Raw genomic sequence first — 24,984 nt, 5'->3', positions numbered from 1 at the left:
GGTACTTGGGGTTTTGACATCCTGATACTTTGCTTATTCTTCTCTGTGGAAGAGACGTTTGAAGCAGATCTAGAGATGGGGAGAGACGATGATAGCCAAGCTGATTGCCTGGTTCCACTCTGGACATGGCTGTCTCCATCTCTGCAGTCATTCATGGGGAGAGTCTAAAAGATTGTAAAGTACCTGGTGGCTGACACATGTGATTGACGAATTAGAATCTGGTCTCAGAGAATATTGCCTCTGCCTCTTGATTAATGAGAAGGGGCAACATCACCTTACACGGGGACTTATATCACTGTCGGGACTCAAGTGAGAAGGACACAGTTATGTTCTCCCTTGAAAGTGGTAAAGTTCTAGAAAATCATGGAAAGGCTTTTATAATAATTCCTTCCAGAACAGTAGTATTTCATTTAAGGCCGTGCAAAGCCAGAAGTTAGTTTAGACATGAAAAAGGAAGCAAAACCTTCTTGATGACATTGTTTATTTAGACAACACACGTTAGTTATGGCATGCATGGGAAAGGACACAGAGCTGTTCCACTGGGAGCACTTAGCTGTTTCCATCTTCCTCCCCACTATCAGCTGCTTAGGCCAACCACACCTGCCAAGTGGAGCGTGGAGGCAAATGCTGCCCCCTCTCCCTACTCACTGTTAGGTCCCGAGGCCCCCACGGCTGTCCAGCTCTCCCACCTCCCTGGTTCTGAGCTGTGGGTCACCGCTGGAAGAGGAGGCCCCTCCGGACCTGGAGTCTGGCCCAATTTCCAGTTCCTCGTCTGGGCTGCCACATCCTGAGATGTTTTCCCAAGTGTGTCTGGGGACCGTCCTCACTGGGGACGAGGGAGCTAACTAGGAATGCAGATTCCTGCTCTACTTTCCGCACCTACAGAACCAGACTCTGAGGCTGGAGCCTCAAATTTCCATTCTCTAAGATTTCCCAGTTGATTCCTTGGGGTGGTACAGTTTAAAAAAACCCATGTTTACTGACATTTGAGCAAAGAGGTGATGAAATCTGGAATTTTCAAGGCCCTGGGAACTGTTTTTTTCCTTTATGGTATATTTTGAAACAAAATACAATATGAATGTGAAAGAGTAGAGTCTTTTGAAATTCTCCTATACCCCGTTTCTCCAGGGCCACAGGTTGTGCGCTATGCGTTCCGTCCGGGGTGCTGTTCAGAGCACGGCCCGCATGTTAACAGTCAGTCCACCTCTCATGACAGTTTCCAGGCAGATGGCGGCCGGGGGCCTATGGACGTGGTGGGCTTTGGTCTCCCTTGCACAGAGGTGCCATCTGGGCCAGAGGCGGGGCCCGCATTACTCCTATGGCTTCAGGGAAATTCCGGCCTCAGATCCATCCTCAGAAGGGTTCTGACTGCAGAGGGTCATCTTTCCATCCTCTTCTCTCACGTAGCCCATATCTGATTCGATCTTTCTCCCAAACTTCCAGAAGCTCTGTGGTAGGCAGAATAATGAGCCCCAATCCATGGAAGCTGTGAATATGTTAATTTACATGGCAAGACGACCTTGCAGGTGATTAAGTGAGGGATCTTGTGACGGAGAGATCACCCTGCTATCCAGGTGGGCCCTATGTAATCGCAGCGGTCTTCCTAGGAGAGACGCAGGAGGCCAGGAACCGAGGAATCTAGGCGACCAGTAAAAGTTGGAAAAGGCAAGAAAACGGATTCTCCCTTAGAGCTTCCAGAAGGAACACAGCCCTGCTGACACCTTGATTTCAGACTCCTGATCTTAAAAAAATAAATTGGTGTTTTTAAGTCACGAAGTTTGTGGTAACTTATTCTAGCAGGCACAGGAAATTTATGCAACCTCCCAGCATTTTTGCAGCATTCTTCTGGCAAACCTGGATGGAACAGTCTTCACACAACAGCCGACGGGCCAGCCTTAGGCTCCTGCCCTCTAGGAGTTGATGGGAGAGTTGAAAAGTAGTCGTTCGGTTGTCGCAAGTTTGATGGCCGTGCTGTGACAAAGCTGTCCCATGGCTCCTCATCCTGTTCTCCTCATACACCCTGCCCAGTGACATTGGTGGCCTCTGCTCAGGCACGGTCGAGATGGAGCATCTCTGATTCCCTTATCTGAGCATAATGCAACAGACACGGATCCCCTGCTTACCACGTACCAGTCCTTGCGCCACGCTCTGCAGCAATATTAACTTCTTGAAAAATTATTCCAACACAAAGACACGGGCACTATTATTAACTCCACTTTAAAGATGAGGAAATTGAGGCCCAGAGAACTCACCTAAGACCATTAGGCTTGTCGGAAGCAGAGCCAGGCTGCAAGTCCAAGCAGCCCCAGGACTGCTCTGAACGCTCACCGCGCTGCCTGCCCAGGGCTGGGGCATTCCCCACTAAAATGTACCCCACAGATGGAAGTTCTGTAAGATGTTGGGGAGATAAACTAGCCCACCTGCGTGGAGACTCACCAGAACAGGAAACAGCCAGAAAACCACGAGCTGAGTTGACCGTACATGGCAAGAAGGTGCCAGAAGCTCAGGTGCTCTTCAGAATGGGCATTTGGGGAAGCACATTTTGACTTATTCATTCACCATATGTCAACCAAGTCTCCATTTTGGGCCAGACCCCTGGGCTCAGTGCTTGGAATATCAAACGGAACTAAGTACCCTGCTGTCTACTCTTGGAAAGCAGTTTCTAGAATGCAGACAAGAAATATGGGTAGCCAAGTTCAAGGCTTAAAACTCTTTTTAACATATGTGGATGCATAGGAAGAAACAAGCTGTTTTATATATTAATATTTAGGTGTGCAGATTGAACCAAGGTACAGAGGAAATTTATTTTCAGCTGCAGTGCTTCTACACTCGATATAGGACTTGATAATAGAGCCACATTGTACTTCATCACTTGGGGCTTTGGTGACTTTTATTTTAGTAAAACAACCTTACTTTGAATCACAGAAAAGTCACCCGTGCAACAGTGAGCTTTTTTCTTCACTCCCACTGATGAGACAAGCGTGTGTTCATCACATCTAGTGTCCGAGAGCTCTCTCTGCAATCACACGGCCTCTGGTGCACGATAAGTGGATCTGATTTTTTTTCCTAGAAAGAGATGCAAGCTGGATGATGCATCATCATGAACTTCTTAGTTGCATTTCCCTTGGAAGGGAGGCTAAATTTGCTTGCAGATGATACATTTGAAGAAGCGACAAATCAGGTGATCCCAGAAGGGACAGAGAAGGTGCATTTTGAATGGAAGGCCGTGTTTGGCCCTCACAGGTGTGATACCATTTTCTTCCCTCCAAATGGTCCTTGAGGACTGAACTCTGTTTCCCTTTTCTTTGGCTGGGCTTTCTTGCTGAGGAGGGCTAAGGTGATTAAAGCGCTCAGAAAGAGGCCTTCACAGACCTAAACAGCAGCCTTTGTAGTCCTACTTACTGGCCTGCATGTAACATTCTTCATATTAAATATACAAAAGGAAAAAAAGAAAAAGAAATTATTCCACGTTTTGCAAACCTGACACTTCTCCTTCGTGTGGTTTCCTACTGCATCAGGTAAGACGTGTTTCTCTGTGGGGCCAGGACAGACGGTTGCCGTGGAACATTAGGGTCAGTGACGTGAGGCTGCTGTGTGGGGTCTGCTCTGTGTCTATGGCCACATCTGCCCCTGACTTGACGCCTCGGTAGAGCTCAATGTGGGTCACTCCATAGCCATTATCACCGTGGCCACAGAAAGATATAAAAAGCTACTCTGTTAATTCTGGTTTCTTGTGTATAGTCTGTAGTAGAGTCTCCAATTACACAGGCAAATAAATTATTCTTAACACTGTTGCATTTCCGAAGAGGCTAGTTTCTCATCAATGGAGAGAGCACTGGTAGTGATTTTGTTAACAAGGTCTACTATCGTTGCAGGCATAGGACAACAAAGTCTTAATATCCCACTGTGCTTATGAAGGTCTGGAGTCAGGTGGAGACTATGAAGCCTCTTACTTGAGAGAGAAAGACTGACGCCTAGGCCAGACCAGCACTCGGGTTAAGACCTGTGTCCAGCCCTGGGCTTCAGGGATATAAATTTTATTAATACTCACATTGCACCTTAGGAAAGAAACAACTCAAGGGAATTGTTCAGGGCATGTGAGGTTGTATCACCAAAAAATGAAAACACATATCCACCCAAAGAACTGCCAGCTGGATGCATTTAAATGCACCAGGAAGGGGTGGCAAAGGACCAGGCAATTGCAGAAAAACGAGAGCAAAGTGGGAGAGTGAACTGGACCAAGAGCGTCACAGAACAGCAAGGCTCAGAGAGAGGAGGCAGGAAACAGCATGCTAAGGCTCCACTAGACAAGAGTTAGAGCGGTCACAGAGTTTTTCATCTGCTCCATTTGCCCAAAGTTCAAGAATCAGCCACACCTTGTATCACCATTACCAAGTCAAGAAAAGCACATAATAGCTCACTTTTACTAATTAATTGTAAGAGCCAGGACCGGTGGGAACTGCTCTGCTTATATAATCCCATTTTTCCTTTCATCGGCCTCTGAGGTGGGCATGACCATATTTCCGTTTCACAGATGAAGAAACTGTGGCTCAGAGATGTTAAGCAGCTCACCCAAAGCTGCAGAACTGTTCTATATCAGTGCAGTCTCTAACCATGAATACTTGTCTGTGGCCTGTTAGGGACAGGGCTGCAGAGTTCCGCACTCCACTCCACCCCTGGTTCGTGGAAAAATTGGAAAAATTGTCTTCCAGGAAACTTAGAAACGGGGGCGGGGGGAGGAGGAGCTGCAGAGCAGGAGGAGAGCAGGGGGTGTGAGCGGCCAGCAAGTCAGTGAAGCTTCATCTGTATTTACAGCCTCTCCCCATCCCCTGCTCCCCGCCCTCATCCGTGGAAAAATTGTCTTCCGTGAAACTGGTCTGTGGTGGTGCCAAAAAGGTTGGGGACCACTGCTATACCAGATACTGCAGGTGGTGCCAGGATTGTGTAGGTCCAAAGTCCACCCTCTTCACAGCTCATATGGCCTTAGAATGACCTCAGTTTGCCTTGACTCAGAACACTAAGTCATACAAAAATGACGTCATGACTAAAGAGGAAAATATAAACCAAATCGATATTCTAAGAACAATATTTTGGTCTTGATATTATGAGAACACAGCCACGTTTTGTCCCACCCAGAACTACAGGTTGACTTCATGGCAAGAGCTGGGTCATGTTGTACATTCCAGGCACAGGCCTTCTGGGTGAGGGTGTGCGCATCTTTATCCTGGGAACTGAGATTTGCATAGACAGACTGGGCCTGGCGGGCCATCCATCCTCTAAGGCAAGGCGCGAAGGAGTGTGTAGCCCTTACCTGAGCCTGTCAGATGTTCACACAGCCTGGAGGCACCCTAACACGCAAGGACTATTACCTAGTCATGAAAAAGAAAGTGAACTGGAGGTTACGTGGGGGTGTCGTGAGATATTGCTGTTGGGGAAAAGTAACATCCAGAGGTATGTGCAGTAGATAGTCTTTTTGTCAAATGAATGTATGTGGGTACATGTGTGTGTATCTGTGTCTGTGTCTGCATAGAATTACATGATTACAGAGAAAATATGAAAGAACATACACCAGTTACTGATAGAGCCTGTCTGAAGGACAGGGCTGAACATGAGGGAGTGTGTTCATGTGGATGGAAAGAGAAAAACAGACACAGGACAGGAATGTCTGTAATTAGATAAACAGCAGACATCATGTGCTTCCACTTATGCAAAATTACGTAGCTGTGTGTGTGTATATGTGGGGGGCTGTGTGTATACATAAAAGTGAATACAAACATGGGCAGCAAAAGCATGAGTGTAATTGCCTCAGAGTGGTTGGTTGAATTTTGCAACCTTTCTTTTCATCATCAAATGTAAGTATATTTGTTTAAGTAATTTCTTTGGAGTCCTCAGGTGTTTTTGAGTGATGAAAAATTATTCAAAATACTACTTTGGTTTTAAAAATCAATATGGCTATTTATTAAGGTTATAAATGCAAAAACCCTATTTCTTTTTCTTTTTTTTTTTTTTTTTGAGACAGAGTCTCGCTCTGTTGCCCAGGCTAGAGTGAGTGCCGTGGCATCAGCCTAGCTCACAGCAACCTCAAACTCCTGGGCTTAAGCAATCCTACTGCCTCAGCCTCCCGAGTAGCTGGGACTACAGGCATGCGCCACCATGCCCGGCTAATTTTTTGTATATATATTTTTAGTTGGCCAGATAATTTATTTCTATTTTTAGTAGCAACGGGGTCTCACTCTTGCTCAGGCTGGTCTCGAACTCCTGACCTTGAGTGATCCACCCGCCTTGGCCTCCCAGAGTGCTAGGATTACAGGCGTGAGCCACTGCGCCCGGCCCCCAAAACCCTATTTCTTTAGCTTTCAGGTCAACTTCCAAATCTTGTTATTCTATTATATATACATGTATCTGGCAAATTTTAACAAGTAATTTTAAGGAAATTTTTTATTAATGTTGAGTACCATAAACTTAGTTCACTTTTCATCTTTGTACATTAGAGTATATTTATAAATTACATGTATCTGATTTCCTTTTTAAGTACTCCAATTATCTGATTGACAAAAGTTTTCTGGGCATCCTAATAACTTTTATAAATAAAATAAATTAAACTTATGAATAATTTATTATTTCTATAATTTCTTAAATATCACCTTAATGTGTCTAATCTCAGTAAAAGTCCTACTTAATATCACCTGTCTAAATTAATTACTCAATTATACATTCAAATTATAATTATGAATCTGATGTGAAACACCAATATGATGTATCTCATAAACATTAAAAACAGTTAAACTACACAAATGTCTTACCATAAAAATAGTAATGCCTGGATTTTCTTCTCTAAAACATTTCTGCACTGAATGCTAACTCTTTCTAGAGCTAGAAGACGTGTATCAACTGAGGAAAATGCCAGGCCACACAGTTTGCTTAGCCACTTGATTGACTAAACGGATCCATTTTTGGCTCCATTGTATTTGAATCTTTTCATATTTCTCTTGTCTTCAAGGTTGTAACTAGAAATTCAATCTTAATGCATGGCTCTGTCTGACTCTTAGCTACAGTTCTAGGTCTGTCAATGCAGGAGTGGTGGAATCCCATTCTGTAAACATGCTCCATTTGTAAAATCAGAAAAAGAATCCACTATATTCATTGTGGGTGGGGGGAAGATATTTTTTTCAAAGATTTGTGGGAATCATTTAGATGATTCCTAGAATGTAAAATAAGTAGTAAGCACCTGAAACTCCAAGAGTGGCATTCAGACCAGTTCATCATTATGTTAATCAAATATCCATCAGGTTGATAAACAAAATATTCGGTCATAAAAGAGGAGGCATCCACTTCCAGTTTCAGCTCTGACACGTGAAGAGCTTGTGGGGCATCACTCCCATCTTTACAATAAGAAAAAGATGGAAAAATGGAAAATCAACAACTTTCCTTGGATCTATCACAGAACTGAGGTCGCAGAGAAAAACCCCCACCCTGAAATCTAGGGCGACAGGTCATGCAAAAAGATATGTCAACCGAGATCTGCTTACCTGAAGCGGAAGCTGCTGGACCCAGAAAGTGGCAGGAATACTTGAACGTTAATTGTAGTGAATTTCTGGAGGCTGAGCGTTGACTAGGGTGAGAGTGACTCCTAAGGGCCACAGTCTCAGGGGCGTCCTCACACATTCATGGACTTTCCCTCTAGGATCTCACCAGGTTCTCATGGTGACGATCAGAGAACCATTCCCTTCATGACTCCGGCAGGGAGAGGCGGCAGTAACCTTTGTGGATTGTGTGCAGAACCTTCTCCATTACAAAGGCCTACTCTCCACGGAAAAGAACTTTTCTAGAGCTAAATTTTGAAATTTTGTCACATCTGTGGGAAAAAAAATCCTTTCCACTCAAGCCTCCTTCAGCCTTCCTGTCTGATCTAAGGGGGGAAAAATATAGTCAACAGAGGCCAGGGCCAGGGCTTCAGAGAAATGTATTGAGAATGCCTCTGCCAGGGAAGGGAGGAGGGATGGCGGAAGGACAGCTATATGCCTGGAGGAGGGACAGACACTTGTGAAGAACACAGCCCTGAAATACAGGCCCACTAAAGCACTGAGATTCATCATAAGGTTATAGAACACTTCCAACCCCCAAACCTTATGACCACAAAGAAATTGAACTGTAAGTCAGTAGCAGAAAGATAGCTGCAAAATCCCCCAATATCTGGAAATTAAACAGCACAATACACTTTTAAATTACCCCATGGGTCAAAGCAGAAGCATCAAGAAATATTAAACAATATTTTGAACCAAATAAGAATGAAAATACAACTTAGTAAAATCTGTAAGATGCAGCAAAAGCAGTGTTCAGAGTAACATTTGTAACAATAAATCCATATATTCAAAAAGAAGAAAGATCTCAAATCAGAAACCTAAGCCTATACTTCAGCACAGTAGAGAAAGAAATGAAAGAGAGATCACTATGACTGATCCCATGGATACTCAAAGGACAATACTATGAACAACTCAGGGACCACAGATTTAATTATTCAAATTAAAACAGACCAATTCCAAAAGTCAAACAAAAAGAAATAGATAAACTGAATAGTCCTATATCTATTAAAGGAATTGAATAAATAATTTAAACCTTCCAAAAAAAAAAATGCACGAGGCCCAGATTGCTTCACTGGTGAGTTCTACTGAACATTTAAGGAAGAAGACCTAATGCCTATTCCCCACAATCTTACAGAAATTAAAAGCAGATGGAACACTTCCTAACTCATTCTATTAGGCTAATATTACTCTAATATTACAATATTCCATATTATGCTCTAATATGGAAAACAGATGAAAAACATTAAAACATATGATGACAGATAAGTATAGGAAAAAATTTTCAATATTATTTATCATTAGAGGAATGCAAATTAAAACAGCAATGAAATATCACTACACGTCTATTAGAATAACTAAATAAAAATCAGACATCAATTGCTGGCAAGGATATGGAGTAATAGAAACTCTCATTCATTGCTGGAGTACAAAATCATATAGCCAGTTTGACAGTTTTTTACAAAGCTAAATATAGCATTGTCCTATGATCCAGCATTTGTACTCCTAAGTGTTTGCCCAGCTGATGGAAAATTGATAGACACATAGAAACCTGCATATCAATGTTTATAATATCTTTATTCATAATCACCAAAAATTTGGAACCAATCAAGATGTTCTTCAACTGGTAAATGAATAAACAAATTTTGATAGATCTAGACAATATAATATTATTCAGCAATAAAATAGAATTGAGCAGTTAAACCACTAAAGGAATATTAAATGCATACTGACAAGTAAAAGAAGCAGTTTAAAAAGCCTACATGTTCTATAATTACATTTATATGACATTCTGAAAAAGGCAAACCAATAGAGTCAGTAAACATATCAGTGTTTGCCAGGGATTTGGGGACAGGGGATGGTTGAACAGGTGAAGCATAGGGGACATTTTTTAGGAGAAGAAACTATTCTGTAGGATAATGTAACAGTGAATATATGATACCATGCATTTGTCACAATTATAGAACTTTCTAGCACAAAGAATGAATTTTAATGCAGGCAAATTAAAATTTTAGTTAAAATTTCTAAAAAATATATGATTTAAGTACCTGACCATTACTGCTCAAAACTGTCAGTCATCAAAAACCATGAAAGTCTGAGAAACTGCCACAGCTAAGAGGGGCCTAAGTAGATACGACAACAAAAGGTAGTGTGGTACCCTGGATGCGATCCTGGAACAAAACAAGGACCATGGCTAAAGAAATTACTGAATATTGAATACAGTGTGAACTTTAGTTAATAATGTATCTACAGTCATTCACTAATTGTAGCAACTGTGCCACACTGTTACAAGATGTAAATAACAGGGAAACTGGATGTGAAGTAAATAGGGACTTTCAGTGTGATCACTGCAACTTGTCTGTAAGTCAGAACAGATTCTAAAATTTAAAGATTATTTTTTAAAAAATAGTATAGAGGAGGAGGCATCCTTTGCAGGTATTCCGGTGAGGGCAGCAGTGCAGGGAAGAGGTGGGACTTTGTAGCTACAGACTTCAAAATACCTATATGACCTTAAGATAGAATTGACTCATTGCAAATTGTGAGAAACACAATGGGATGGGCTGCTGGCAACTACTGGGCATTTATAAAATAACTTACCCCACATGTTGTCTAGTATTAGTAAAGTAGCATTTCCTATAAGCTTCAGTTTTGAGGCAGGCCACAAAAATGGCCCTTTTCTAAAGACTTGGTTAACAAGTTATAAGCTGCCTTCTGCTATCTCAAGAAAGTGGGAGCTGGGAGGCTGTATAATTATGCTGCTGTTCTCATGTGACGCACCAGTCTCCTTGGAAACCTTGGTGCCTCCAAACACTTTAGTGTTGCATCCTCTAGAATAAACAGAGCCGTAGAATGGTGCAGAGTTCATCATGACACATTTTACCTGAACATTGGTCTTTGATCCCTAAGGGATTTCTTCCCTCCCCAAAGCCTAAGAGGTTGCTTAAGTATGAGCAACATAAATGGCAAATTATCTTCTGGAGAGGTTAAAGCATATGTATCACCATACTTGGAGGAGGTATTTAAACATGAGAATATGACCTTGGGTTCATTTGTTACCACTTGGCGCAGTGAGGTCTCTGTGGATGGCTGCATGGGTTTAAGACACTTTGTTGCCTCCAGGCCTCCTCATCCAACTCTTGTCTGTGTCCATCTTCCCTTTATTTCATAACCAAATAGAATAATCTAGACCATTTTAATATCAAATATCTTCTGCTGCTTAATATCTCTCTGCAGTGAAATATGGATCCCTAAAGAAATGCAGGGCAGGGAACTGAGCTATCATCAACTCAGCGCTCAAGGGAGAAATATCTGTTTTAATTCAAGGAAACAGGAGAACCCACTGAATTACAAAGAATTATCCACTCGGTAATAAATAAAGTGACATATTCCACATTTACATTTACACTGTGTCCCCAGGTTCCCTGTGCGTCTTACCTACATCCCTTATTGCAGAGGGAGCTACCATTTGAAGACAGGCCAAGAGCACAGGTCTGGGCCATACTGCCTGGCTTTGCATCCTGGTTCTGCCGTTTACTAACTTCACCTCTCCCAGCCTCGGTTTGCCCCACTGTACAGCAGGGATTATAAAAGAGCCCATCTCATTGGATTGATAGGTTGGTGTGAAAGAGTTAATGCACAAGTGCTTTTACATGTAAGGACTTACTATCAAAGCCACATAGGAATGGATGCTTCTATGTTGGAATCATTGTCTTCCAATGTCAGAACGCATCAGTGCAGGCATGGTGCTGGGGTCTCTGTGAATAGCAGAGCCGTGCCATGTCAGATTCCAACAAGGTATCTGGGGAGAGGAGGAATCTCTCTGCCCTCCGCTTCCTTCTCCCCTTAGTCGGCACAAACTGAGCCTCAGAGGGCTGAGGAAGGAGGTTGTTACCTTTGTCTTCATGGTTCCCATGAAGATGACATGGACCCCAGGGGGACAAAGGGAGGGACGGGGAAGGTAGAGGCACCTTGCCTCCTGGGCTACAGAGACTTCTGTCACCAAGGTCTGCCATATCTCAGGATTCATGGGGTGGCCACTTATCTGAGGGACCGGGAGGGCAGCTCTTGAGTCCATACACAGACAGGGGTGGAAGAGAAGACGCCATGATGCACATTGGGCAGGATTTTAGGCATTTTGAAGCTCTAGGAGGCTTAAAGGTCGAGGGCGGGAAAATGACAACCTGTAGAGTATTTGAGAGTGAAAGTGAGTGTGGCCGGGAGGTTTTGAGAGGCTGTGCCTGAGGCTGCTGGAGGAAGAGCCTGGGAAGGCAATGAGCTTTCAAAGACAAGGCATATGTCTTGGACCTGGTCCACAGGACACGCACAGACACCAAATGACAGTCAAGGTTGAGTGGCCAGGGCAGGTTTTGCAAAGAGAAATAAAGACAGTAAACAGGAGGGAAAATAAATATCTACACATATGGCTTTATTTATCATTTATGGGCATTGTTGAAGGAGGCTCCAAGTCTGAGAATGAGCAATGTCTTTCATGCATTTGGCCTGTTTGAACCCCTCTGGACTGGAATGTTTCAGTGTTTACCAGTAAACAACCTGAGTGTGTGTTGTGTGAGTGCTGTGCCTATGTCATGGGATGTCACATCATAGCAGGCACAGCACCTCCTTAAAAAAGGTAGTCTCTGATATTCATCAAGAGTCCATAGAGTCACCTGCATTTGGGATTGACCGTTTAGGTGACTGATAATTCAATTGAGGACAAAAAATATTGACTTTTTATCTTTTTTGAAGTGTAATTTGTAATTTGGAAATTCTCTGGCATATAAACATAAAATTTAAGATGAGGTCTGCAAGATGGTTGTCGTAATGGGTGTTATTTTAGAGGGTGCAATGTCTCTGTTACTCATTTTAGAAACTATGAAAGCCAATTTTTATTTTTTTTAGTTATTACTATCATAACATCTTCAAATACAAATTTAAGACATCATTTATTGCCAATTATTGCCCTCTGCCTGTTTATGAGCAATATTTATTTATGGAATTAAATTTCTCTTTAGCAACGCTATAGATAATCCTGGTGTATACAGCGGAAGGCTGGATTTCCGAGGGACCTTTCCCCATCCTAGCGATCCTGCCCTCAATGCCAGAGTCTCTGTCCCTCTCCAGACGCCTTACGTTTTCAATGAAATGTTGTGAGCGATAAACAGATTCTTGCAAGGCAACTGTGATTGTTTTCACAGAGGATCAAATCTCTTTCTCTCCTTTCTTCTTAAACATCCAAGCAGCAGATTTAAAAACAGTCCAGTGGCTCAAGCTGAATTTACACCTCTCACCTGCTTGAAATCATTAGTAGTATCTGTTTCTGCTTCAACACAAGCAAGAAAAAAGAAAATGGTTTTGCTGTAATTTTGACACAATGATGGCTCATCTCTGTGAACCCAGGTGTATCTTGTGCCAGGACACAGTGGACACGGTGGGAGTGGGTAGGTTTCAGAGTGCATGGTCAGACTTTTCCAGGAATATGGAGTTGCTGAATGACCAGGGCCAGGAGTATGGCCAGCCCTGGGGTGGCAGATCCTGCTACATGAGGATGTGGAAGGACAGACAGCCCAACATTGCCAACCCACAGGACCTGTGGCCACCCAGGGCCCAGGCAAGAGGTCACACCTAAGCCCCTCCAAAGCAGCAATCTCCAAATATGTCTTTATCATGCACCACAGTAGTAAATATCTGGCTGTGTATTTATTTCTAATAATATAAACATACTGTGATATACTATGATATACGATGCATATTATAAAGCATTGGCAGTCAGCACATTTAATGGATGAGAGAACACATAAAAAAAATCCACTTAAACAGTTGACTGAGTACAAAACTGCCAGAGATATTTAATATGTATCCATGTGTCATCAGGTTTATTTTCATTTGTAATTTAACCAAATCTTGTTTGAAAGAGTGTTGGTGTTAACTCACGCATCAGCGATAGTTGATTAGTTAATGAAAGACTATCCTGCCTCAATTCCCTGGGGGAGGAAAATAGACTGGATTATAGGATATTTAAAGAGTTCAGATTTTTTTTTCAGTTAAAAAAATATCATGTTTGTACTTAGCCAAATGTTTTCTCCTTTCCCTAGCACAGATGTTGTTATGACGCTGTGGGTTATTTTGAGAAATCTATTTAGCTTCCTCCCGATGTCATTTATTCTGCACTTACCTGGAATCCCAGGAAATGCCAGTGTGGTTCCCAGAGACCCCAGCGGCGGGGTTGGGGGCGTATCCTGAAGCTCCATCCTTCCTGATGGAGGCAGCCCCCTGCTGGCGTATCTGAGCAGGTGGGAGTGTGAGGTGGCTTTTCTGAGTGCCACCTGCTTTGGAGAGGCCCTTAAATGTGTTTGCATAGATGTTTTCATTCTCACACTCAGACACACTTCTAATCTTCATAAGTGAGTGAGAGTAAGCTTTTATCAATTTGGTAACTTTTTAAAATTTCACATTGAAAAACTTGCCTAGGCATTTTGTTATATCCTGCTAATGACCACCCCTAATGGCTTAAAAGATAAATAGAAAATCCACTTAGATACATGGCTGTGTCAGTGCATGTGTGTTTTTAACTATTATGTGTACGTGTGACATGACTGCAAAGAAGGCAACTTGGTTTTTGGTTGAAGATGTTTAAAGACACTCTTCTGATTCTGAGAATGACTGTCCTACCTATTTGAGCTATTTTTTACCGGTGTTTATGAAGCCCATATGTCATGATGCAAGAAAGTTAGGAATGTTTCTAAGAGTTGAAAATGGCATTTCCCTTAGGAGAGAAGCAGCTGGAACGAAAGTGGTGACGATGCCAAGTTAGGTGTGGCTCTGAAATGACTTGAATGAGGGCTCTCAGGCTCCAACAATGGGCTCTACTCTGGGTCCCAGGATGTCACCTGGGGTTCAGGGCAGTGCAGCCCTGGGATCTCTGCAAGGCTGCTCTGACAGTGACTCCCAGGAGGTAGCTTCCATTCTGCACCTTCCTCCTGCCTCCCATGGCAGGAGCAGAGACTCCGGGCAGGCTGCCGTGCAGGGCTCCCGGTGTGGGGCGGGGAGAGAGGGGCCCCACCTGACACACAGGAGAATGGATGCTGAAGAGACGGTGCTAAGGGGTAAAAGAATATTGAGCAAAGAACATTCCCAGGGATTCAAGTTTTTTGGTAGGTTGGCCTTGATTCTACAAAACTTCCATTAGACTTTAAGCCTTTAATGTATATCAATATGGATTTCAAACTTTTAAATCTTCTCAATTATATAGAAGGGCACTTTTTGGTCTTGGGACCCCTTAATACTCTTAAAAATTATCACAGATCCCAAAGAGCTTTTGTATATGTGGGTTATATCTGTCAATATTTGCTGTATTCAAAATTATACTGAGAATTTTTAAAAATATTTAAATGATGATAATAGTCATGACATGCTATCATAAATATACTTTTTAATGAAAAATATATTTTCCAAAACATAAAACATGTAGTGAAAAGGATGGGCATTATTTTACATTTTTGCAAATCTCTTTAATGTCTGGCTTGCAGCTGGCTTGTACCTGCTTCTGCATTCAGTTTGTTGGAACCTGTTGTTTGGGTTGCAGTACATGAAGAAAGTATAGCTCACACACAGATGTAGCTGGAAGAGGGAGGCATAGTGGCCTTTTCAGATTACTGCAGCTATTCCTCTTTGATACCACACCAAAATTTGGCAAGTGGCAGTTCTTAAAGGTTAGTTAGTTGATGTGGAGCCAGAGACCATATCAACACCTTTTTCTACCCTATTGTATAGGAGTGGATGTTTTACACATGCAGGGGTTTGTAACACCATGCACTGGTTTTTGGAAAATATCGATTCTCTTAGTTATGTGGATACCCCAAACGTGGACACATTCCTTTATACAGTATCTTTTAAAATCACATGTTTTAATATCACCACTAATGTCATCCAAAAAGTCTTTAAATATTGGGAAGGTATGTTAAGTGTGTGGTGGAGAATGCAAGGTTTCCAAAATCTAATTGTGTCTTGAAACCTTACATTTTATCACTGACAACAAATGCTCTCAGTTGTTTTCCCTGAAGTGATGGGCTCGCGTCATGCCTTTTGAGAAAGTGTTTGTCAGTTTTTCTTTCCAGTAAAAACGTGCTCCATTTTCTTCCCTGCGCACATGACACAGGACTGCTTGGCGTGTTTCTGCCTTTCTGTCACACAGAATGTTAAAAATTCATATCCTAAAGGGTTGGGGTGGCATAAAATGAAACGTTTTTTCTACCTTGTCAAGGACACACTTAGAAGCTGGCACAGTTGTGTGTGTGTTTCTGCTGTGAGTGCTGACAGAGAGGAACACAAGGACCACAGGACAGTTTGGTGACACTGCCGTGGCTCATGCTAGGGCCCCAGAAGGTTTGCCTGCTATTGCTTTTGGAGCGTCAGTTTACAAAGTTAAATAACTTCTTAGTGTTATTCTGAAAATAGCTCTGATCTCACAGAACCCCTGAAAAATTCTCAGAGACCCCAGGTATTTGCAGACCGTACCTGAGAACAGATGATACAGAATTACCCTATGATTATTTTATATATGTGCGTGTATTATATGTATGTTCATGCACATACTTATACATATATTTTTCACGTTATACAGATCTAAAGTCTGAGTCATCCCACCAGGTGTCCAGTTGCTTTGCCCTCTGCACAGGGTGCTGGTAGCATGGGTGGGCGGGGAGCTCGGAGAGGGACTCATCTATTTGTGTGATACTAATGAGGCTGCATAGCTTTTGCGTGATAATGAGCAGAGCTCCTATAGTCAGACACAAAGGCACGTAAATCCTGACTTTAGATTAATGAAATTTAAAATCCCACTGATGAAGAGGCCTCAGAAAACCAGTTGTAAAAGTCGCCTTGTCCAGCCTCATGGTCCAGTGAGTGCGGAGATGAGCTCAGAAGGACATGTGGCCACCTTTTGCTTGGGTGGTGGCTGGCCCTGCGGGTGACGGCTGCTCCACTTCCTCTGGATTGTGCTATGTGTGCAACACCCCCACTCACTTTGGTGTGTGAGGGAAGAAATTGGGTCCTTCATCTGTTTCCTCGTTCACAATAGAACAGTGGACGCTCACGGGGAGGGTCTCATGTACATCATACGGCTGTCCCAGTACATTCTTATTACTGCATGGCACAACCCTATGAAGTTTCTTTTAAAAAAAGATTATGAAGTATTAAAGTTTATCATAGCAGAGTTTGCATAACATCAAATACCTTTATTGTTTATTTATGAATCATGGAGGAAAACAAATTTTAACTATTAAATAAAATGTAAAAAAAAAGAGCTAAGTTCTCTCCTGAGTACCAAATTTCTTAACTTCAAAAGCCAGGCTAAGGTCATGCTTACAAACACACAGTGTTTTCAGGAGAGACAAAACAAGGAGTCCAGTTAATATTTCGTTGGGCTCTCCATTCAGTATGTTTCTTTTACATTTTATTTATTAATTCAAATAGGTATGTTCAGTTTATTTATTTATTTATTTTTTGAGACAGAGTCTCACTCTGTTGCCCGGGCTAGATACAGCAACCTCACACTCCTGGGCTCAAGCGATCCTCCTGCCTCAGCCGTCTGAGTAGCTGGGACTACAGGCATGCGCCACCATGCCTGGCTAATTTTTCTATATATATTTTTAGCTCTCCATATAATTTCTTTCTGCTTTTAGTAGAGACGAGGTCTTGCTCCTGCTCAGGCAGGTCTCGAACTCCTGAGCTCAAACAATCTGCCCGTCTCGGCCTCCCAGAGTGCTAGGGTATGTTCAGTTTAAATGAAACTCCTCTGATTCTTAACTTGGCTGAGCTTGGAACTCGCCACTCAGGTTAGTTCGTGGAGGAGTGTGGCTGGCCACACACAGACATGGGACACAGGCTGCCTGTAGAACGTGTACCAGGTGCTCACATTTCCCCACGCCTGCCCCACGCCTGCTTCCAGGCCCCCAGGCCACGGCGGATGGGCAGGAGACAGGGTGCCGGGCAGAAAGGCAAAGTCATGTTGCTCAGTCTTTCATAGCACAGTTAAGAAAAAAATGATAACATCTACACCAGCAAAATTTCGTAAACAGTTTATAGCTATTTGTTAGAAAAAGTTTAGACATTAACTTCTCAGACTCCAGTGGTTCCACTTTTCTAGTTGCCCACAACTGTTCAGCATCTTTTATGGAAGAAAAAATATTTATGTCTGAACTGCATCAAACATATTCAGAAAAACAGTATTTGTTATATATAACAAAAAACATATGGCAGATTTCAACCTGTTGGCATTTGTATTAATTTACAAACAATATAGTGTTGTTTATGAAGCATGATGCTATCTTTAAAAATGTCACAATTTCTTGGGAATTAGCTTTATCAGAACATACAGAGAAACAAAAATGATAATATGGAATATTGGCAGAGATGCACAAATATTTGTATTCTGATATACTCTATTTGGCGGGAAAATTTCTATAAGGCAATTGGACAACATATATCAAAAGCCATAAAATGTTCAACTCTTTTGATCCATTAATTTCATCCGTATTTATCCATATGAAAGAAATAGATGGCGTAGACAAAGATTCATGTAAAAAGAGCCAACACACCCCTTTATAATAATAAAAAATTGTTTCTCCCCAAATAGACTGATTAAGTGACTACTTACATGAATTATAGTGCATCAACCTAAATCAATGTTACATAGTAATTTTAAATCATGGGCTTAAATAAGTTTCCTTAATGTAAGGAGCAGTCATACGATACAGCTAAATTTTTAAAGATCAGGAGTTGGGCAGTATAATCTGGACAAGATGTAGAAGTCATATGAAAAAGATGAAAGAAAATGCCCATGTTAAAAATGGTTACTTCTCTCTGGATTATAGCTAGGGATGATATATTTCTGTGTTTATTTATACCTTTCTGCATTTTTCAAATTTTCTACATCAAGCTTCAATTAGTTTGCAATCAGAAAAAACTTAAGAAAGGGAATAAAATGTTAAGAAATACACATCGTCTTCTGAGATGCCAAATATGAAGTAACTTCGAAATGGTGAAAATATTTGTCATGGCATTTTTGAGAAAGGAGTAAGAGATGTTCTCTCGTAGGAAGTCGGGTTGTGTTTGGGAGTGAGATGAGAGAAATCTGTACCCTGGGTCCTGCTCTGGCCCTGGAGCACAGTCATAAGCTCTGTTCCATTTTTCAGACCCAGTGACCTTTGTTTTTCACTTATGGGAACTAACTTTGAAAAATAAGGAAAATGACCTCAAATTCTTATCCAGGAAAAGACATTTGTCATGCAGCCCTGCCTTGGTGCCTCCTATGTGCCATCACATTCGAGCAGGGTGGCAGCTCCAGAGCAGAGGTCTGGGCACCGACTGCCTTCTTGTCCAAGGCGCTGGTCGGCGGTGGGGGCAGCCTTTGCACCTGGCAGCTGGGCATTACCTGTGCTGCCAGGAGCATATACCTGTCTGCCAGGTCCCAAACCTGCTCTCCTGGGATGCACTATTCAAGTGACTTTTTTCGTGGTTGCATAAATCCAGTTTACACAACGTATTAGCATTTTTCAATCCCTTGCAGCTCTCATTTTGGTTTTGTAACTGCTTCTCGATTATTGGAAGGTGTTGATTGTAGATATTCACATATATAAGTCTCTGAATTCCATCAAGAGTCTAAAATAGGCAGATCTTGCCTCCAGAAGTTTTAAGAAGCTTTTTAGGAAGCAACTGATTGCATATAAATTTCCTAAAATCTGGGTCACGTTTTTGATGAGGCCAAAAGAAACCATTGCCTATATCGACTCGCTTATCACTTATTCTATTAATACAAAAGGAATATTGGCATGAAATGCATTTTTATGGTTACGTCCTTCACTAGGGAGTCCTGAAAAAAAATATCCAACTTTTTAAGAAAGGAGAAGAAAGGGGCATATTCGCCCTTTTTATAAAGCATGGAGACAAATGGTAGTAGTTTATGATTGGTTTGTTCTATCTGCTTAGCCATGCAGGGACCCTCTACTTTAAATATAATCAGTACATAATCTTTCTTTATAGGTTCCAAAATACCAGACCCAGACTTGATATTTTACCTTGATTATATACGCCACTCTTTAAAGTCTCACCTTAGTACTTTTGACTGAGAATGTCTTAGAACACAGGCTCCCGTTTTCATAAGTACTTTAAATATTCTTTCTTCGGAGGTAGCCAGGCAGGCTGATGGCCATGAGTAGCCAGAGAGAAAGCAGCATTTACCCGGCCACAGCAGGCTGGGCAGCAAATCACCGGAAACCCTAAGAGCAAAGACAGAAGGGAGGCCTTGTCTTCCAGGCCCAGGTACCGCTCTCTGCCTGATGTCTCACGCTCCATGTGTTTGCTGGGACTTTGTCTACCTAGGGAAGGAAGCTCTGTGGGGACAGTGACTCTGATGACCTTACCACTGCTGCAGCCATAGCGCCTGGTTCAGTGCCTGGCATCGTTGGCACTGGATAAATATTTGTAAAATTGAATGAATGAATGAATGAATGAGGAACTAGGTGGCCTCATTTACTGGCTAAATGTGGGGCCATGTGCCCAGCACCAAGACTTTGCAGACCAGCATGGGCCTGCTTACTGGTGGTGGCCCAGCAGCTGCCTGTTCTAGCATTTAAGCCCCAAACCAAAGTCAGAAATGCATCTGTCCATGGGGCAGCAGACAGAGAAGGGGCAAAGCTCTGGCAGGTCACTGGAGAAAGACAGACTAGGGGGGCATGGAACCCACAGAGCCAGGGGTGTGCTCTTCAGAGGGGGAACCTTCCCTATCCCATGCCCCCCAAAATAGAATGAAACCAAAGCCAAGGTAGATAATGCTATACAAATTAGTATACAAGCTCAGCAACTATTTTTTTAAATCTAATTTAACACTGGTTTAATCAAGATAGGAGGAGCCTCTTTCTGGCTCAGGTGACATCTGGTCCTCACATGGAAGCTCCACAGAAGGGAAGAGAGTGTTTGTTGAGGGAGGTCCCTGTGTCATTAGGGCTTGTCATGGGGACATTAACAAGAAGGTAAGTTCCCCTTTCAGGACTCATGGACACTGTAGTGGGACCGGTGTGAGCAAGCAGCTGTAGGGCCGGTGAGCTCTGACAGGCGTCAAAGGGCAAAGGCCGTGCTCAGAAACCCCCAGCTTACGTGCGATGGGCTTCAGGAAGACACGATCAGTGGCTTATTGGGTGGAAGCAGAAGGAGGAGGCAAGAGAGGAGGTTCTGAAAGTGGAAAAGGAAGAGCGCTGTGCCGTGTTTCCAACCTGTGCTAAGTTGCTGGAAACTGCAGGGCTGGGTACCCTTAACCTCAGAGTTTGCTAAAGAGTATTTGTCTTCCAATGTCTTGCACCACGTGCCTGGGGATTTGAGTGGACCCTAAACGTCTGGGCCAAGGGGCTTAGGGTACCAATACAGAGCAGAAGGTGCTGATGGGGTGAGGGACCCAGGGGTCCTGTCTTGCGGGGAGGAACCTTGTTCCAGAAGCCAGCCTCCATATCCCCCTGCATGGGGACATCAGAAAATTCCCAAAGACACAAGCTGTGATCATGCGGGTCTGTGGGGGCTGCCTCTGGGAGCCTGCCTTGACTCAGCTTGTGTTCATGGAGAAGAAGCCCATTCATCTCTGCTGGCCTTCACCCATTCCGTTCTAGCCTCTCCTCCCCTCTGTCTCTAAGCTGGCCACCCAGTGGTGTCTCTTAGCTTCTAGAAATACTCTGCAGTGGCTGCCTTAGATGCCTTCTGCATGGAACCCAAATATTAATAAAACATCAGTAAGTTAAATGGGGTTTTTCTGCAGTCACCATGTGTTACTCATGTCTGTACCATGCAGAGGTACCCAAATGTATGCATAAAGAGAAAGAATTCATTTACGGTGGAAACAAGACTTCTTAAGACATCTCTCCTGGTGGCAACTTAAAAGCTGTTTCTAAAGCTGTTTTGTTCATGCAAACTGCATTCCCTCCCGCAGTGAACACCTGACACCAAACCTGTGTGTGCACAGGGCGTGCTGGGGGCCGTGACGTGGCAGCAGGGTCCCCCCCTCCCCTGCATCACTAGCACGTGGGGCACCTTTTAACCACGTCTTCCTATGTCTGTGCTTCTGGGGTGAGAAAAATGTGCCCTAGAAACCTTGATACACAAAAGAAAGCAAAACATGTAATATAAAGTAAAAAAAAATTGAAATAATAAGTAAAAGTTTCTTGAAACAAAATTTCCTGCATTATTTATGTCATCTTGAAGATGGCATTCGTTTCCTAGGCCTACCCTGACAGAGTGCCCTGACTGGGTGGCTTAACACAGTGGATGGAGATTTATTTTCACACAGTTGAGGAGACCAGAAGTCTGCACCCAAGGTGTCCACGGTGTTGGTGGCTTCTGGAGGCTCTGAGGGAACAACTGTGCTACTTCTCTCCCGCCTCCTGGTGGCCGTGGGCAATCCGTGGCATTCCTCAGCCCATGGCTGCACCACTCCCATCTCTGTCTCCATCTTCCCGTGTCTCTGTGTCTTGCCCTTTTCTGTCTCTTATAAGGACACTCCTCAGTGGACTTAGGACCCACCCTGATCCAGGATGATCCTACTATGTCTAGAGCCCTTACTTTCATTACATCTGCAAAGACCCTATTTCCAAATAAGGTCACAATCTGAGATTCCAGGGGTTAGGATGCTGATATGTCTTTCAGGGACCACAATTCAACCTACCACGACAATGAACATTAAAGTGGAAAATATCAACTTCTAAAAAGAATCATTTTATTACCAAGCACATAAATTCCTCACTGTCACAATATATAACAGAGGCCTCACAGACAGATCTGTGTTCCCGGAGTGAGAATGGAGTGAAACCAGAGAGAAAGCAGCCTAACGCACGCACAGGGGCTGCCGTCTTGTTGCCGGGAAGGAGGAACTGCTGGGGTATTGGCTGGTGACGAAACACAACAGCAGCTGTCTTAAGGCAGCATCCCGAAAATCCAACACAAAATGCTAAGACGATTAGGGCTTTTTCAAGCCTTGTTTCTCAGTTAACTGTCTCGTCCCTCTGGTATTGTGTTGATTATCTGAGCAATTTAACTTCATTAGATTCATTGGGAGAACGAGTGGGATGGATTGGCAGTTAGGATCCCGTGTGGGGGAGAGTGAGCAAAGGGCTCGTAGTCCATTCAAAGTGGCGTCCTTGCTTAGGGTCTCCAAAATTCCCACGATTATTTATTACGAGATGACGTGAATGTCGGGTCTATGAACAGCAGTAGCTGACCGTTACTATGGAGCTCCTTTTATGTGGTTGTACACTCATGGAAGTTTCTAGAGAAGTGCTCACCACACAGTAATGCCAAGGGCCACTGCTATCACCTCCTCCCAGGAGGACCCACAGGGCATCACTCAGTGCTGTGCTGAAACTGCCACAGTCCTTGCTTCTCAGCTCAGGAACTGTGCTTGTGCCTTGATAGTGGATTTGTCTGTCCTCAAATCAACCAAACACGCAAGACATATTCCTTAATGGAAGTGCACCCTTCCTCCCTCTCGGTAGACAGACCCACTCGTGAAGCCCCAGGGCCATCCCCAGAGGGCTGGTGTGGCTGGACTCAGGACAGAGGGCAGCAGTGGCCGTCACGGTATTGAACAGCATGGCCTGCGCTGGTGGCTCTGCCCACTCTCCACTGGGGATGCTTTGCCAACCTAGACCCAAGGGTGAGGCCATCCTGGCCAGAATATTGAAAGACCTTCCATTGCCCATGTTTGCTCTTTTCTCTTTGGTTCTATATCTTCAACCCCCTTCAGATTGCTATCTTCCTTCTCCAGACTCCTTAATGTGCTCAGTTGGGTCACAGCCAAATCTTGCTACTCTGGGACCAATCTGTGCCCTTACAGTGAAGACTTGGAAAATTGGGAGTCTTGGATTTCTTTGAGCATCAGATAGCTACGGATTCTTGCCATAGAAAACCACCTGCCGACTTATGCCACAGATCAGTCACCTGAGTTGCATCTGTGACCACCTAAAAGCCACGGAACCCTGGCTACAAATCCCTGCTATGAGGTGGATATTTCTGCTCCAAGCCAGCATGGGCTGTTTCACAAGAGCCTCATTTCTGTGATTCCTGGGGCATTCATTTTTGACCCCACATACTCCCTTGGCTGGTAGATAAAGCTAGAGATGTATGAATAGCCATTCCCCTTGGACTGTCAGATACATAAATTAAAATAAAGTGCATTTAACAAATTTATTTATGTGCAGTTTCACTTCTGCATATGGGAGACAGAAGAAAGGAAGCTTGAACTCTTTTGAGAGTATAATATGGGAGCTGAGATATAATTTTAGGAAAGAACATTCTAGAAGCGTGACAGAGTGCTTTAAAGAGACAAAGTGTGAACATATGTTATCACATGGTCAGCACACACCTAGCTGTGGCCAATCTATCATGAGACTTGGGCACAGCCAAGGGGTGGGGTGAGCTCTCCTGCTCCCACCCATGCTAGTTTACCTCCACCTGGGTAAGCCAGGTGTGGACTGGAAACAACTGGTGACCCTAGAACAGAGCATGAGCCCATGTCTGATGAGTGCCATGTGGTTTAAAGAAGTCACATGAGAAGACTGCAGTGGTGAATAAATGTTGTGGCTGCTTCTCACTGCACAGCCCCAGACCACATGGCCCTGACATTCCCATCAACACTGAGGGTCAGGGAAGTAGAGTCACGCAGTCACCTGGAGTAATGTGGTGGTGTCATTCATCTATTAGGGCCACGAATATTCATTGTATTATTCTTTATTTCTTTTCATCTGAATGAAATATTTCCTAATAAATTATAAGTGTACCTGTAAGACTATTGTATATAAGAATACAACAAATTGTGTGCATGTTCGTGTTGTTACTGGGAAGTGTAGTCTCCACATTCCCACCCCAGCAGACCCCAGGAAGCCACACACACACACACACACACACACACAAAGGCATGTGACACAATTTTTATTTCAAACAAGATGGAATTCCAGGGAGAAAGTGTTTATCCAGACAGAGAAGATGGTCCTATACTGTCCGGGTGGACAGACAATAGCCCGCACTGTGCAGTAGGAGCCTTTACACGCTGCCATTGTGTCCCCACAAGAAAATCTGCTCAACTACAATGACAAGTGAAAGAAACAAGATGCCGAGGGCTGTCGGCACATGCCTCCCAAACTTTGGCAGATCAAACAGACTAAAACAGAAACAAGGGCACAGAGGACTGAAAAAATTTAATTAGTAAAGTTAAAATACTAACAGAATATCAAAGGCTAAATAAAAAAACTGCGTTTCAAACTAAAGAAATCAAATAAAACACATTCTACAGGCTTTGTTCTTTGACTATGATGTATGACTTCCGCTTGGAATTCTTAAGTGTCATCCCTGACTTCATGTTCAGTTCGAT

At 43.2% G+C, this 24,984-nt stretch overlaps 1 protein-coding gene across 1 annotated transcript in view; it reads left to right on the top strand.

Moving 5' to 3' along the window:
- DSCAM (DS cell adhesion molecule) overlaps window positions 1–24,984 on the top strand; it is a 718,109-nt gene that overhangs the window by 539,286 nt on the left and 153,839 nt on the right. The window lies entirely within an intron of this gene.

Source organism: Lemur catta, chromosome 1 (assembly GCF_020740605.2).
Source record: "Lemur catta isolate mLemCat1 chromosome 1, mLemCat1.pri, whole genome shotgun sequence".
Taxonomy (NCBI): domain Eukaryota; kingdom Metazoa; phylum Chordata; class Mammalia; order Primates; family Lemuridae; genus Lemur; species Lemur catta.
The sequence above is the reverse complement of the archived record's forward strand: the minus strand, read 5'-3'. Positions and strand labels throughout refer to the sequence as shown.